Source organism: Carex rostrata, chromosome 18 (assembly GCF_964058835.1).
Source record: "Carex rostrata chromosome 18, lpCarRost1.2, whole genome shotgun sequence".
In the NCBI taxonomy this organism is placed as follows: domain Eukaryota; kingdom Viridiplantae; phylum Streptophyta; class Magnoliopsida; order Poales; family Cyperaceae; genus Carex; species Carex rostrata.
In genome coordinates this window covers 3,682,572-3,701,230 of record NC_135935.1, presented here as the reverse complement: position 1 = coordinate 3,701,230, position 18,659 = coordinate 3,682,572, and positions in this window count along the sequence as shown.

Sequence of the window (18,659 nt, the reverse complement as noted above, 5' to 3'; positions counted from 1 at the left end):
TAATTAACAAATGCAGTACGGCCAGTTTTTCCACAATTTCCTTGTAGATTCCAAGAATCAAATAGAATCTTTAAACATGCATGGTAACGCGTTATGTCCAGTCCCTATTTAATAGGAGAACTAATTAAAACCAAATTACTTATAATGGAGTCCTGTTCTGATAAAAAGGAAACTATATGATCGATCTTCGACCTTTGGTCCGAATCGAGCAAGTTAGATATTTGCTGATGGAGGTTGTGAAAGTTTTTGCAAACATCAAATTTGAGATATATTCAATATTGAGAATGGGGTGGTAGCAGTACAAGTTGGCTAAAAAAAAAGTCGTAGGCCGGATTGTTGGATACTCAAAGTCGAGAGTTTGAGTAATTGAGTGATCTCTCTCACCATTTCACAGCCTCTGCGAAAGAAAAAGATATATATATATATATATAGATACAAAGAGAGAGAGATGAGCTACGCTACTCCATGGAGTAAAACGCGTTGGTGCTCCATGGCACTATATTTTTATTTTAAAAATCCAAATGACCGATCCGAACCGCTCAACATGATCTCCATATTGAAATGTGCTTGGAGACCAAATTTTACATTTTTTGAAATTGTTTTACTATTTATTAAGCAATTTTGAAAATCGCTGATCCGATGATCCAAAAAAATTTACTATTTTTACTATTCAAAACAATAATTTTCAAAATTGCTTAATAAATAGTAAAAAAATTCCAAAAAATGTAAAATTTGGTCTCCAAGCATATTCAATATGGAGATCACATCTAACGGTTCGGATTGGTCGTTTGGACTTTCAAAATGAAAATACGGCGTGGAGTACAAACACATTTTACTCCATGGAGTAGCGTAGCTCATCTATATATCTATATTAAAATATACTTGGAAACTAAATTTTACATTTTTTGGAATTTTTTTACTATTTATTAAGCCACTTTGAAAATCTGAAAATCCGGATGAACAGTAAAAAACGGTAAAAATTTCTGGACCACTGGATCGGCGATTTTCAAAGTGGTTTAATAAATAGTAAAAAAAAAAGTAATATTTTGTCTCCAATCACATTTCAATATGGAGATCATGTTGAGTGGTTCGGATCGACATTTTGAACTTTAAAATCACAAAATATAAGTGTGAAGTAAAATAGTCGCTTTATTTCGCAACTCACCGTAGCCCAACTCATATATATATTCAATATTAATTAGTTTCTATATATGACTATTTTTTAAAATTAAGAAGTGGAATTAATCACCAAAATTTATTCCATTGCGTTACTTCAGAGTACATTTTTTTAACTTTATGTTGTTGTTCATTATTTAAAAAGAAAATTTTCAAACACAAGAAGTACATTGAATTTTTATTCATTACCATCTGATGTCATTTCTAAAATGTAACTTATTAATCCAGGAGACACGATATTTCTGAAGGAACTTAATTTTTTTTTTTTTTTGAGAGGTAATTGCCAAAGATCGATATAGTGTGTAATGGTGGTTACCAGTATATGGATAAAAATGACCTCTCTAGTGAAAAATAATATATAGTTAAGATCCGTTTGATAAGAGTGGAATATAATGAAAAAAATGTTTTATTTCCACCGGATAAGAAAAGGAGTGAAATTGGTTAGGTTTGAAATTTTGCAGTCAATTTTTTTTTGTTTACATTTTGATCCATCTTGTATTTCTCTATGAGTCAATTTTCTATTTCATTAAAAAAAGTAGAATAGAGAAATTGATATTTTTTTTAAGAAATATATTTGACTAATTTATCAATACTCTTCAATTATGAATCAAATATGACAGAAATATAAAATAATTTAAGTTTATTCTAAATTTCATTTTTCCTCTCTTTTTCTTTATTCCAATAATTTGCCGAACAAGTCCTGTATTAATTAGAAGTTGAAATAATCAAACAACAAATTGTTAGTAAAATTTGTCTTGTACGAAGTATTAGTTGTGTTTGGACGTGTAACAAAGAATGAGATTAATTAGAACAACAAAAATAAAGTCATTTTCTGTTTATTTGGGCTGTAAAAAACATAGAAAGAAATTAATGCCAAACGCCTTTTTGCTCCATTAATTTCATCTTTCAGTACATAATGTGGCACGAAACACCCGATAGTCAAAGGTCACCCAATATTAGAGAATTTCGCTATCTAATTACTGGATTTATTTATTTAAAGTCATTGAAAGTCTCTTTCACAGAGATTAAGACGGTAATTAATACTAGCAATTAATTATTCTTAACTTAGATAGTCTCCATTTACTTCTGTAACGGAGATGTTCAGTCCGTCATTGTCGGTTGGGTTTGGATTTTCTATTACTCTGTATATATATATAATGACTTAATGAGTCACTGAGGTACATATTTTTTTTTTCTCATATTCTAAGAAAATGAGCACTTCTATCAGTGAGGTTGCGTTTACTACTTCCTATAGCTACAAACATAGTGACAAACTCCGAATAAAACACAAAAAAATATGTTTTTGTGACGTTTCCGAACCAAACTCCGAATAAAACGCAAAAAAAACTTATATGTTTTATTTGTGAATAAAACGAATATAAAACTCGAGTCATATATTATTCGCGAGAAAAACGTGAAAAAAAAACAGCAAAAAAAAAAAAAAAATTGAAATATTTTTTTTTGCTGGGTTTTTTTTTTTTGAGATTTTTTTTTGGGCTTCCTTGTTGTACCGAATCATTCCCACCCGAATCACAAAATTTTGAACTTGCTGAACTGAACTCGAACTTTTCATTTGTCACTATGGCTACAAATAAATCGTAACCCAAGAACTAAATTGCTAGGCGAAAGCTACATATAAATTTGTATGATGCAGTTTACCTATTAAAATTAATGAATAACGAGTAATTATCAATTACATGCTGGTGTATATAATTTATTCCACGAAAATAACAAACAAGTAAATATCCTACTTTAATTACAACATTTATGTAATATTATACAATTTCGAAATTATATATTTGTGGGTCTCGTATTTTACGAATATAACTAATAAATAAAAATATACTTAATATTTCATAAATTAATATTGTCGTAAATATAGGTATTATATTGTTAAAATTAAAGTTTAAAAATGATCATATTTATAATGTTGTATTTATTATAACTAGAAACAACATAACCGTAAAAAAGGAATATTTATTCATACCCACCTTATTAATTTGGTACAGCAAAATAATGAGATAAATAGATTCCATTCACAATCCTATTGACAGTTGTGACTTGTGAGCATATATTTTTTAACTATCATATTTATTTAAAATGCACACTTGACTAGCTAGTAACATGTGTTATATTAGAATATACTTATTTATTTAAAAAATAGTTAAAAAAAACTAGAAAATATTTAGAAACTAAAGACTTGAAATAACTATGATATTTCTTTTAGAGATTTCATCATGAGAGTGAAAATATTAACTATGTATCATGATTAATGTAATACTATTTGTTGTCTACAATGTCAAAAGTTATTTGTTATCAAGATTTTGCATCAACATCAGTTGTGAATTTTATGAGCGATACTTTGAATTATGCGCACATTGTTACTGTTGTGATCTAAGAACCGATCATCTATTAATAATTTTTTTATCCGTTTTTTTATACAATATATTTTTCAGTACTGCATTCCATACTTATAAAATAATAATTTAATTCTATAACTTTTGTTATAAAAAAAATATATTGCCGACACTCCTAAGTACAGTAAGAACTCAACTAAAATGAGAATATATAGATAAATGATCAAGTTGAAAATATCAAAAAGAGGCCCAATCTACTAAATTGTAACAGGTCCTTTTTTCGGCTTTTTCTAAGACTTGGTCCATGTCTACTGTCCAGTGATCACACCAAATCTCAGAAGATCTTGCCTTTTGTGATATAATAAATACACAAAAGTGGCGATGGTAAGATTTCCCCATCATTGGAAACACAATTCAAAAGTTATGGAGGAAAACGATGATCATTGGTTCCATGAACAATGTTGATGTGATATTATCTCATTGACTCCTTCACAGGATTTGTTCGGTGTACTGCTGGGAATAAGAATAGGAATAGGAGTTGAAAATTTTGAATTGAAAATTATTGTTTATGTGGGAAAAAAAAATTCAATCTGAGGGTTTGTTCGGCTGTACCGTGAAGATTACTGGTCACACGGGAAAATGAAAATTCACTCAGACTAAATTTTTTTTTCCCACATAAACAGTAATTTTCAGTTCAAAATTTTTGATTCCCCTACCCATTCCTATTCCCACTAGTGCAACCGAACAGGCCCTAAGTGAATTTTTTTTTCCCACGTGAACAATAACACGTCAAACAGAGCCTTAATTTAAAGCAGGCCATGGAAGAAGTAATGTCCCGTGAATTTTGCATTGCAATATTTATTCTCTGAAATTTTTTTAATTGACACTTCTCTAAAATAAAAAAAAAAACTTTATTGACACTATCAACATTCCATTTAAATTTCTGCGATTTTTTTTCCTTTTTTAAGTAAATGTTGAAAATCAAACGACCTAACTATTTAATATCTTTGTTATTACAATAAAATATTTTTTTTCATTCGAATTTCGAAATCATAACTTATCATATCAGAAATCATGCGTCTTTGTCACTGTATCAAAAGCTTGTTCTTCATTTCGCTAGTTTTATTTTCGTTCGTGATCAACTGTTATTAAACAATCAAATATCCTTAAAGTTTTGTTATGATTTTAATTTTTTTTAGATTAATAATACCATTATATTGTTTACCTAGCTTGTTGACTTTTTGTCATTGTTGTAAACATAAATAGTTTTTTCTCCTTCTTGTCTTGATTTTCTTTTTTTCCGAGTAAAATTGAACGTTAAGATATTATTCGGATTTTGAACCTACTTACCTTAACCTCTTACACAGAACAAAAGCTGAATCTTAACGTGTTAATTTGATGTATTCAGGTATAGAAAAAAAAAATCTAAAAATGACATAACATTTTTTGTGTTTCGCTGTAAAAATATTTGTGCAACTTGTAATATTATATTCTATTATTCACGCATGTAAATTTCGAAAAAATATACTTATTTATAAAAAAAAATGTAACGTGCAAGTTTTCTATGGAATTAACTTATTTTAAAATTTTAAAATTTGCATTTACTAATTTCTTTTAACGAAATTCAAAATGTAACCTTATTCTTAATAAGTGATCAGTATTAATAGGTGATGAATATTATGATATCTCTTTCAAAAAAATATCAATTCAGGTATTGCTTTATGCGTTAACTCTAACCCCAATTTACACCAATATATACAAAATTAAAAATGAAAGAGACCTTGAATCCTTCTTTCAATTTAAAAATATTTAGTCGAATTTATAAGAACGTGAACATATACTTATGATTTAATAACTCCAATCCCAATCTACCTGTTATAGGTGCCAATATTAATGCGAACAAATAGCTAAAACTTGAAAGTTATGGAAAGATATTCGAGCAGATATTAATTCCTGTGACAGAGGCACTTTAATGCCCATTGTAATATGAATTCGTATCCTCTGAGGTATCTCAAACTTTGCGTGACTTTATGGAAAATGTCAACCGTTTAACGACGTTCTGCACGAATCTCAAAGCACACATAATACTGACCCCCTACATCTCTCCCGAATAGGCACCGGACACGTCGGTCACGCAAAAGTTGAGATATCTCAGAGGATACGCACCCTTGTAATATGTGGTATGGTGAACGAGTGGGGAGGTCCGATGTTCATTGGTGCTATTTAATTTGCATCGAGATTCGTACACACTTGATCAATGCGATTTTAAATTTGTTTGTGTAAATTTCATACAGATCGAACAACTCTTTGCTCCCAATTCCTACCCCGAACGCTTAACCAGACTGATAAAGAGTCTTCCTTTTCTTCTATTTATGATAATTGGTAGCGACGTGTTACGAGGCAGGAGCGGTGCCATCCTCGAGCAATGGAATCAATTGATCCATGTTTATTTAAAAAAAAATTATATATTTACCTTATTTTTTATATGGATAAGAGAAAAATGTTATAGACAGTGTAAATTTGATCTCTATTCACAGTGGAAATTTTTTATAAACTTAAACCTCATTCATGTTTGATCTCTATAGTCTAAAAATCTGGTTCCGTTTCTAATACGGGACATCAAATTTCAAAAAGTGAGCAAAAAATACATCACTCCTTAGAAAAAAAAAAAATGAGATAGTTACTTGAATTCTGTATTGATCTTTCTCTGGGTCATGCTCTAGTACTTTTGCACTTTTTAAAAGATAACTTTCACTTGAGGTGACTTAATTTAAAAAGGTAGAATCATGTTTTAAATCCATAAACTAAATATTTTACTTAAAATGGAAGTTTAGGCTTGCACTTAACCTTTTAAAAGAAATACCCACATATGTGTAGGAATAAATATTTATACTAGGCCAATTTTGGTCCAGTTCACCCAATTTGATGTTTCATAAATCTTGTCCAATACATCCAAATAGTTTGAATGCAAAGAATCCGAACCCCCAATAACTTTGTTAACTTCTTTTTTTTGAGAAATACTGGTAGCAGCTACCAATAACTTTGTTAACTTCATTTGATGAAAGACTTTGAGAGAAACCATAGGTATATTGATGGAAATAAAAGGGAGCATTCCACGTTACAAGTTATCAAATGAAATAAAATTTAAAAAGCAAAGCTATAATATAATTGTGTAAACTTTGTAAAGAGTAAAGATTAGTGACTTGACTACAGAAACCATCAATCGATTTCAATATCGAACTTTTTTTAAAGTGAGTTTCCAATTAATTACGAACCGACAAATTCATTACAGAATTAAAAATTTTACAACAAGATATAAAAAAAAATGGAAACAAAATTAGAAATTACAACTGTTTTTAATTTACACGACAAACTGTCTTGCATTGTATTTTTTTTTAATTATATATCTAAATGCATATAAAATGAAGAGGTAATTTTTTTATAAATAAATACATCCAAATAATTTACTATCAACTTCTTAATTTTATTCAAAACTATACAAAAAAAATATAAGAAATCTTAGACAAATATTTAACTCGCCAATAGATCATGACCAACTCGTTAATTCATCTTCTAACCAACATGAAGAATTTTCAGATCAAGATCACAAAATTTCTTGATGAGTTTAACTAACTGCATAAAAAAATTATTTTGAACGAGAAAACGTTTGCTCATATTATTAATTTCATTGACGAGGTCGCTAATCTAGACAGTTAATTAGGTTGACTTCTTTAATTTTAATTTATAAGATATATATCATGACTCTTTGGATATAAATTATACTTTTATGTTGTTGGAGTGACAGGTTCTAATAAACTATATAGACTGTTAGTTTAATTTTTTTTTGTTATTTTTTCAATTTACAAGGAACTACTGAATATTTGGATAGAAATTATGAATGTTGATGTTGTCAAATCATAGCTTAATGGAATTGATTTTATGGGACAGAATAAATTAGGTAACCTCCAAATGGACTCCTTTGTTAATTTTATATTTGATGATATATAGTAATGACAAGATGAGAATTGAGAATAAGTCTAAAGAAAATTAAATAAGAGTTGAAACATTCTTAGAGATTGCCTAAGAGTGGAGAAATTACGGGTGACTCCTTTTTCTCTTTCTTTTATTTTTATCTTTCATTTTTGTTTGCTTGCTGCCCAATCCAATTTTGGGATTAATTTTGAACCTTGTAATTTGACCATTTTCAATGACAAAAGGGGGTCTATCTAGGCCTCACCTGCCTCCGAAATTTTTATTAATACTCTAACAAAAAAAATTAGCAAATATGCTCTCATATTTAAAATAATTTTAAAAATATCCTAACCGCTCCAATGTAAAGCGGCCAACTCTCAATACTAAACCACTCCTTAGTGGGGAGATCAGATTCCCACCAAGCTACCTCTCAGTGGGACGGTTTGCTAGACAGAGAGAAAAACAGGAGAGAGAGAGTGAAAAATTGAAATGAAATGGTGAAAAAACAGAAGAGGTACCCCTCAATATATAGGCAATACCAAACCGCTCCACTGGAGAGCGGTTTGGTCTGAAACTGGCCGCTCCACTGAGAGGCGGTTTGATATTAAGAGTTGACTGCTGCTCAGTGGCACGGTTAGGGCATTTATAAAATTATACCAAATTTGAGGATATATTTGCTAATTTCTTTGTTAAGGTATTAATAAAAGTTGCGGCACTTTCCTTTATTTTTTATAATTTTTTGAGGAAGCCTCACCTTCCTTTATAAAAAAATAAAATAAAAAAAGGAACTTTGATATATTCTTTGAGCGAGTAATAAATGTTCAAGTTTAGCATCTTAAGCAACGGAAGAGTACCTGAATTAATTTCAGCCGAGTAATTATTTTTTTTATCCATCTTAGATTTACGAAGTACTTAAACGTGGGATATTGTAATAAACGGTCCGAATTTCATTCTACCAAGTCAGATACCCGACTAAATCTTAAATCCTAAAACAACAAACCTAAAATTTCTCTATCATCAATCTTTTTTTCTTCTTCGACCCCAATCTTTCTTGCCTTGATAAAAAAATTAAAAAACCAATTTTTTCTCGGCCCAATTTCTTTTATCTCCGGCCAGAGTTCTTTGAACTTTATTATGGCAATGGCGCTTTGATGGAGCTCTGCATTCTAGACGTAACATAGTTTTTCACATCAATTCTCCTCTGCATAGTGACAAGTTAGGAGTTAAAAATAATTTGGCAAGTTCTTTTTCTTTCTTTTTTTGAAATGATTGACAGGGGATAATTTGGCAAGTTCAAAAGTTCGTTTTCGAACATAATATGGTGGTAAGTGGTAACTGTTTGAATATTGTAATAACCAATCCAATGGAGATCTCCATTTCACGCAACACTTGAGACAATCGGCTCAGAGATGATCCTTCTTCTCAGAAGTCAGAGAATAACCGTTTAGCTAGAAGTTTGTTTTATTTACAGCTCATGTTGATGTTTAACTTTTAGCACAGCAAAGCGCCTATTAATAGGCTGTAATACTCTTCAATCAAATTCAATACAATACACAGAAATTCAAAATACACTTGTCTTCTTTCTTATCTTCATTACAAATGAATATATAGTTATCTGTTTAAATAGTTCATTTTTATAATATAAAAAAAATTCAGAATAATAGATCGAAAAAATCAGAATACTATAGATACAAAATAGATTCTGTATTGCTATGTTGAGCAGCAAACCTGATCCTTGGTTACCTCCCAAGCTTATATATTTTTTTAAATGGAAGCAAATCCATGAAAAGCGAGAGGAGAATTATGCAAGAAACTACAATATCAAAAACTTCTAGGCTTCGAGTGTTGAGAAATAAAACTAAGATCTCAGATTTAATCATCATCATAGATCAAAGATCAAAGGGCTAGGATTTAATCAAGGTTTAAAGTGTGTGTTCTTGTTTATAGTTGGTACATCGATACCAGAAAATACCAAAAATTGAAATAGTACCGTTGGTACATTAATAGCTCTTTGAGCCTTGTAAGTATAAATAGTTCACAGGAACATTGTAAAAAATACAGAAAACTTTTTAATAAAATTCCTCAACTTACTAGATAAAATGACCACTGACCACTGTGTCGCATTTACTTTTTTTTTTTTTTGCAATTTTGTGTCGCATTTACTTAGTTTAGATAAAATGACATTTTTTTAAAAAAAAAAATAGGGTCGAAAGATTTGTCAGCTTTTCTGACACTGAATTTTTTTTAGTATTTGGAAAGCTGAGATCTGTTTTGTCGGTATTTCATCCAATCTGGCCCGGTATAAATTACTATTGACTTATATGGGCTTATTCTCGGCCCAAATAAGGTTGTATCAAGTATTTACTTGATTTTGTTGGAAAGGAAAATTTCCAATAGGGCACGCACAAAATCTTTCTTATCAGTCTAATTAGTTTCGATACACTTAAGATGGATAATAATTATTTACTTTTATTACTATTAGACAACTTTGTTTTATACTGAATAAAGTCTTCACAATTTCAATTATGAATTTAAAATTATGTGTCCAGAAAAGAGGTTGTAATTAATCAGACGGATCGGATTGTGTCCGTTTGACTTCCGAAAATTGTTGGATTAAGTCGGATCGTTTAGTTTTGGATCATGTCCTTTCCCAAAAATTTCGAGTTAGAGGTCAAGTTGTCGGGTCATATTGGCAGGTTCTATGGTTGATGTCAAATTTGTTACATCAAATGGGTTGAATCATACGAGTCAGATCGGGTTGGATTTGTCTGGTGTTAGAGAACTGTCGGAACACAGGTTGAATTGAATCGGATCGGTAGAAATTACGCTCCGTTCTACCAATTAGACGTATATCAACTACCTATCGCATTTTAAAAATAGAACAAGTATTACACTCAAAACTGACAAAATCTGTTACATTCTTATTACTTATTTTAATTCATATTGCATTTCAGATTTTAAGATTTATATGTATAAATTAATTTTGGATAGGTGAAAGGGCTTTACTTCTGGCATGCCACCGGCTATATTTTGCTTGGACAGATGAGTGGTTCGGTATGACTATGGAACAAATTGCTGAAATGAAAAGAGAGAAACTAACGTAACGTTGGATTCGAATGAAATGTATATTCATAATTAAATCTCCATACGACAAACTAACGGTTTATCCTATAATGACGAATGTAAATGTTCAATAATAATATTCGATTGAACAGCAAAAGTACATAAATAAATCAGAATTTTAAGAATTTTATTAGAATAAATAGTTTGGATCTAAATCTTTTAAACTATAAATTCTTGTAACGTTTGGTTTCCTAACTATACAATTTCTAGTCTGGTAATACTAACAAATACTATCCGACTTGCCGTGCAAACGCCATCTAGCAACCCACGTCTGCCTTTTCACATAACTTATATCTATCGTGTCAGGGTTTATACTATTCTAACTATCCTAACAATTTGTTAACAGAAATAATACGAAACAAATATAATACAATATTGTCATTATCAGAAAGAAAATAAATGATAAGACAGTTATCATAGTTCATTAGTCTTATAATCACAACTCACATTTATTCAATATCTCTTATCCAACCAGTACTGGATTCAATTGGAGCCATTTACCACATGCACATAAGGGTCATGAAGTAAAATCTAGTAACTAGCTAGACTTTACGATATAGTAATCATTTTTTGCACTATATAGAGGTCCAAGGATTACAATATTCAATCACTATAATCTCATGTCAATCATTTGCAATAAGAATCAATATATAGATAAACAATATCAATATGACAGTCAACAAACTTACATGTAGTTCAGTTTCAATTGTATTGAACTATGTATATGATGCAATAGTTTAATTAATGTAGTCAATCAAATATTTAAAATGCATAGCAAGTTATGATTTAATTTCTAATCATGAATATCAGACTAATCTAATAACCCCATATTTGATATCATAGAACAATAGAGCAATCAATCACTCGACATCAGTTGCTCTCGAAAGTGTTAAGTTTAGGTTTGCAGTATATATTCCTATGCCATAATAATATAAGCAAATTTAAATTAATTATAGTCAAATGGGATCATCTAAAAATTTATTTGAGTAAAATAAATCATATATAAATTAATCTGAAACTTTGGTGAGATATTAAAAAAAATTAAGATCTCAGAAATAAATATAAAAAACTGAAATTAATACAATGTGCTTACAAGAATTTGTGAATTAGAGATTAAACTAATTAAATAAACTAGAATAACACGGGGGCACATGTATAGCCCCTTCTCTCTAAACCTCATTTGGCTCCCTATCTCTCTCTAATTACTCACTCTCTTTGCGTGGCAATTTCTCATCATGCCAACGTTGCTAAGCATGAGATGCTCAAATCTGGTGATCAATGAGTTGCTTACTTTCCTTGGCACACCTTTATTTCTCTCTTTCATACTGCGATATAGATAAACTGAATATCATTTCTAATTTCTTTCTGTAAATTTTTTTACTATTTATTAAGCCACTTTACTATTATAAAAGATTTCTTTGCCACACCTTTATATTTTTTTTCTCTATAAAATTCTGATAAATCTTAAATATATAGATTAGATTCTAAATATAGATATCAACAAAGTAAGAATAAGGTGAATTAGATTGTTTGAGTCGCCGATCAAAAAGATCGAGTTCGGATCAATTTGGCTTAAAATATTTAGTCATATTGAATTTTTTTTTTCAATTTCTTTATCAAATTGAATATCATATATATATATATATTTTTTTTTTGCATTGATTTTTCTTTTTACAAAAATTATAAGTACCGAATAAGCTATGCAGTACCTCTCATTTACTATCAAGAGGTACCGAAAGTTTCACATTATTTTTTTTTTATAATTTCTGTTAAATAAGAGAGTAAAATTGAATGGTATCAAATAGACTATTCGGTACTATTTAAATATAAAGCAAGATACCGAATAACTAATTTGGTACTTACAATTTTTTTAATAAAAAAAAACAATCTTCTCTACTTCTCTAAATAAGTAAATAGTCTATTTTATGGTTTATAAAAAAAAAAATCGTTTGGTGATGGCGTTTAAAAAAATTCTACATACATCATTACATCCGCACAAATAAGGCTGATTTAGGCCCGATGATTGTTACTGACGGTCTACGGCCCAGAATTCTAAATAATCTCATAGGCTTAGATTACACAGTCTAAAGCCCAAACCTAAGCTGTCACCTCATCTATATAAGTCGGATCCACTTATTAGGGTTTCGTGCTTCTCTTGAGCTCCGCTTTCCACCCTCCGTAAGCCGCCATCGCAAACCTATTGCTGCTTGAGAAAGAAATTATTTTAGCCAGTAACGTTTAAAATTATTTTCTTAACTTTTACTTTCTATTTATGTTTTTTTGTTTATATTGGAGGATGACAATGAAGAATAACCAATATAAGGTTCGCTCGTCATAGTGGCAATTGCCCTTGGATGATAAAAACATTCTGAGTCTCCCCTTTATCATTCTCTCATTTTTTTTGAGTTTGTTTTAACTATTTATTTTTGGTCCATGGAGCCAATTTTAGGCTGAAGTTGCCATGATGAGGAACCATATTAAATCGAGAGCAATTTTCTTACAAGGAAATTAGCTCGATGCGATTGGAAATGATGTTCCTGTGCGGTTACCTGAGCAACTATTTAGCTTGTTTTTCAACCAACATGTAGTTCGTTAAAGATCACTTGCATGCCTGTACTTTTTATTAATTTTATTTTCTCGATCATAAAATATGGTACTGATATGATGTTACCTGTAACTTATTAATGGCAAAAATTCGAAAGTTCTATAAAAGGTATTAAATTGATGTTATCGATGCCAGAAACTAATTGCATGTTTAAGGACCAGATTTGATATTAATATTTACAAACTGTCTTTGACAAATCAATTAGCAGAGTCTGAACTGGTCACACTAAATGGGCTTGTTTGGCCTCAGCTTCATGATCTCAGAATCTCACTCTTATCATTGCATTTTGTTGAATTCATCACATTCTGCTTGAGCTCTAATCGGAATGGCCTTCTTCAAAATTTCAATACAAATGCATTAGACTCGTTTCAAAAGAATTGATTTACAATTGAAATATTTTGATAACGGAAGTTGAGAATTTACAGCTGACCACCTTACTGTCTCATTCTCTGATCTAGTGTTTCACTTTTTGCGTAAAAACATTAGCAAATTTCACAAAAAATAGAGAATAGAATTGTATATATATAAAGACAAACACTGAACATTTTGAGGAAAATACATGCCATGGTCAAGACTAGGGGTGGTAACGAGGGGTGGTAACGAATCAAATTTATCTTAGATTTGAGTTTGGTTTGAATAAGATTTGAACTGAAACTGGTTTGATTTGTTTCAAATCGAACTTATTTCGAATCAAATTAATTGTTAACTATATATTTTTTGAATCGAATTCGAATCGAATTACGAACTAAATTATTTTTTAAGAGCGTTAGTTATACTAGTAGTTTATACATTAATTTTTTTTCGCGAGACAAAATTCATATGGCTTGTTTTTACTAATATGAAATGAGTTTTTTTAAGTTAAAAAATTGTTCAGAAAAAAATAAATTACAACAAATAATTATAAAGAGAGGATTAAGTACAAGAATTGAAATATGCAGTAAAACAAGTAATCGTATCTCGAGTTCTCATTCGATTAAACTCTTGATCGGACTATCTAATGAAGTGAAAATCCGAAAGGTAGAGAAGACAGAGGAGAGACAGCCGTCTAGGTCGGAGAGAGGAGTGACGGTCGGAGAGATAGCCAGTCGCCGAGAGTGTCGGTTAGATTTTAGAGCGAGAGGGAGAGTGAATTAGGGAGAGGCGGAAAGAGAATTAGGTTATTGAGATTTGAGAACAAGGAAGCGTCGGTTAAGTTAAATTATGACCCTCTATCTTGAGTTTTAATTTCATTAGGTAAATGAACGGTTGATGTTATTATAAGATTCGAACCATAAAAGTTCGTGAACTCATTTCGATCTAACTAGGTTAGATTTGAGTTTGGTTTAAATTAATTTCGAACCGAATCTGATTTAATTCGTTTCAATTTGAACCAATTTCAAATCAAATCTGAATCGAATCACGAACTACGAATTTTTTTGCCAGCCCTAGTCAAGACCGTGGAAAATACAGTGCATTTTATTAGCAGGATCAAAGTCCGGCCTCTCTAGAAGCTGTAATCCTGTAACAGTTACACTTAGCACTAATGACTGCAGTAGAAGTCTTATGCTCATCAAGACTGAAGCCAGTCCAAGTTGTCAATTGATTGTAAACCGCTGGAGGAAAAGGTTTCATTTGAAAATAAAAATGGAGGAAAAGGTTTATAAAACGCTGCCTAAAAAATATACCTCGAAAATCGAGAAAATAGTTTAATTGGTTTATTCGCTAGGGAATTTTATACCTGTGGTTTTGTCGGCTTTAGTTTCTATTATACGAGTATTCACAATTGAGAATACAGTTCTTAAAGAAATAACAAAATGCATTTCTATTGAAATATGGGTTTATTCTAATGCATTTCTAATTTTCTATTGTAAAAGATTCCCTTATAAGGTAACGGAGAGGATGTGAATTCACTATTTTGTGTGTCATATTATAATTAAAAATTTCAAGTCAGTAATAATTTGGGCTTTGAAAGCAAAAAATACAACTAAGGTTTTATTGCCTAAAAATGGAGTTCTATTAGGCAGGAAAGCCCAAATTGTATTTCTCGCTTTCCAGTCCAAATTATTACATATGAAATTTATAATTGTTATAAGCCCACAAGATAGTAGGGAAACAATTTCGCGCGATAAATAATTTTAGGATAAATTTTTTTGGAAGTTACTAAATTTTGTAATTCGTTATAAATTAATTATTTAAATTTAATTTGTTTATCTATAATTATTAATTTTTTTATTTATTTCAATCAAGTCACTTTTTAATTCTAAATACTAATGGAATATTTTATTATGTTCAAAATATTAAATTAATATGCTCATCCATCTCATGTCACTCTATATTTTATTATATTTTAATGAAAAAGTGATGGATGAGCATATTCCATTAGTATTTTAGATGAAAAATTTATAAATAAACTTGATTGAAATAAATAAATAAAAAATTAATGACTATAGAGAGACAAATTAAATTTGAGTAACCAACTCGTAACAAAAAAAAATAGAATTTTGATGATCTCCGAGGAAAGTTACCTGATAATATTATGGTACATATGACATGTGTCCTTTTTTCTTTTTCATTTTTTCTTTTTTTTTTTAAAGAAAAACAGGATTAGTTCTTCAGTTCCAATACATTTTAGTATACAAAAAGAATCCAATTGTGCTCTAGATTCCATTTGAAACAATAATATGCATTTTAATTCAGAACGTTATATTGGCCAATGGAGTGATCACAAACAAGTTTTGCAACCTGATTTTTCATAAAATTGTATTCGTCGTGCTAAATGAAAGAACATTCGTCGTGCTAAATAATAGTTCATGTGCGTATATCGGCATGGACAAAAAATTCTAAAACATATGCACAATTTTTTACTTTTGAAATTTTCTCCTTAGCACTATATACACTAGAAGAAACGAATTCGTATCCTCTGCATTAACTCAAAAGAGAATCTTTTGAGTTAATGAATATTGACCATCCGATATGCTTTAAGATTCATGTATACTAAATCTGCACTAATATTAAAGGACTTCCTATATCATAAGCATGAACCGGATTGACTCCGATAAAAGTCAGACAGTTGAGATTCATTGACTCAAAAGATTTCCTTTTGAGTTAATGCAGAGGATATGCATTCAGAAGAAAGTAACAATCATAAAAGAAAGTAACAATCATAACTTCATTTGGAGGTCTTCTGTGGCGATAGCTAGAGAATTTCATTTGCAATTTGATTAAAAAAACGCTATGACACTTCATATATATAAAACTAAGTTAGCAAAAAGTTAAATTTTATCCTTCCTTCCTTTCCTTTACAAAAAAAAAGAAAGAAAAATCTCATTACTCAAATTTTGCATGTAAATGAGGAGTCCGCATTGTATGCATTAACTCAAAAAAGAATCTTTGGAGTTAATACATATCGGCAGTTTGATTGTAAACATAGCTCATCCGGCTCCGCCAAAAAACATTGGGGGTCTTTAATATTAGTGCGGACTGTGGATTTAATTAGCACGAATTTTAAAGCTGATCGGACGATCGAGATACATTAACTCTAAATATTCCTTTTTGTGTTAATGCAGAGGATACAAATTCGTAAATGAGGCTGTCATGACACTAAGCTACAACATTACAATATATACCTATTGATAGATTCTTGGAAGCAAAGTGCAATTTTTAGATGCTAATATGCACGTTAATTATGATCTTAATTACAAACAAAAAAGAGTGCTGCTTCACACCAAATCAGCATCCAGCACAATTTTTAGATGCAAATATGATCGTAAATTTTGATTTTGTTAGAAAAAAACAGAGAGTCTATGCCAAATCAGCTTCCGGCACAATTTTTAGATGTCAATATGCTAGTCAATTCTGATATTTTTAAAACAGAGTGCTGCTCCAGAAATTGGATGTTTTTCAAATTTAAATTAAGCAACAAAGCCACATAAGCATTACAATAAATTGGATGTTTTTCAAATGGTTATGTAATTTATAACTCATCTATAATTTAGACTAGATGAAAAAAAAGAACAAAATATATCCTTCTTTTATAAAAGAGATATATTTATCCACTGTAAACAACAACTAATTTGAAGTTAATTCATATCTAAGCCCTTTCTTTATTTTTCTTCTCATCTATTTTCTTTGCAAACACTTTCATCATTTTTATTTGAAAAACGGGAAGAATTTCTTGATTAGGTTATCTTTGAGCTTTGCTAAACTCCAGTTAGATCAAGTCATTCATGAATGTACAAATCATACAAGGAATTGGTATAAAGTTCAAAAGTGTATCAATACCAGTCACGGGTTCACGGTCATTCATGGATGTAAAAATTAGAGTTATCTTTGAGCTTTGCTAAACTACAGTTAGATCAAGTCATTCATGAATATTGTACAAATTATACATGTTAAACTCTATTATTATCTATTTTTCAAAAAAAAAATTTAGGGTTAAAAGTAAAGAGGCGGTACCATAACAAGTATGTGGTAATATGCATATGCAGTAATATGCGGTAATATGAGGTAATATACGGCCGCATATACCATATTTTATTACACTGCTCTGCTATTTATAAATTAAAAGGGTAGCAGATTAGCGAGTTGGTTAAATTAGCGGGTTAGAACTTAGAAGAGTAGCAGATAGCGCTAATTAAAATTTATGAATAGGCAGATTTAATTAAGCTGGACTGGTTAGATCGAGGTAGGCACATTTAATTTTCAGAGGTAGGCAAGATTCGTTTTTTAACCTGATCTAAATTTTTTTTTTCAGAAGTAGACAGTTGCCTACCCTGTTGTATGCAACCTTCGCCACTGTATTCTACGGTGTAGAATAAGATTTGCATTGTCTTTTTTTTAACATGACACAAATCTTAAATCAGACCCTTATAATTCAAATAGGTACCGGAATTATTTTGACTCTTCTGGGAACTCATTCTACCAAGTACAGTATCTCAGAGGATATACATTTAGTAAACTATATTGTAGGAATCAAGGAAAAAAAGGATGCACTATCAGGGGCGGGTTCATGTAGCTGCCCCCACTCTTTGAATTTTGAGTTTTAGTAGAGATCAGGATGCTTCGATCAATTTTTTTTCTCTAAAGTTTTTTTGTCCTCATTTGGTTGTTTAATTTGTAATTCAAATTAAATTTAGGGTTAAAAAGAAAATAAATTTCTTAAATTATGATTGGTAATTAGAATGATAGGTTTAGGGCTGCTAATGATTAAGGTTCGACTCAAACTTGGCTCGGCTCAATGAGAGAAGCAAAATGATTCGGCTCTAACTCGGCTCACTTTTAAAATAAAAAAGCTCAGCTCGGCTCAGCTCATGTAAGTACTTGGCTCGACTCGACTCGACTCATGTAAGCACTTGGCTCGACTCGGCTCATGAGCTCACGAGCCGGCTCGTATTACATGTTGAAAAAATGATCATTGATCTATTTTAAATAAATAATCGAAGTGGAAT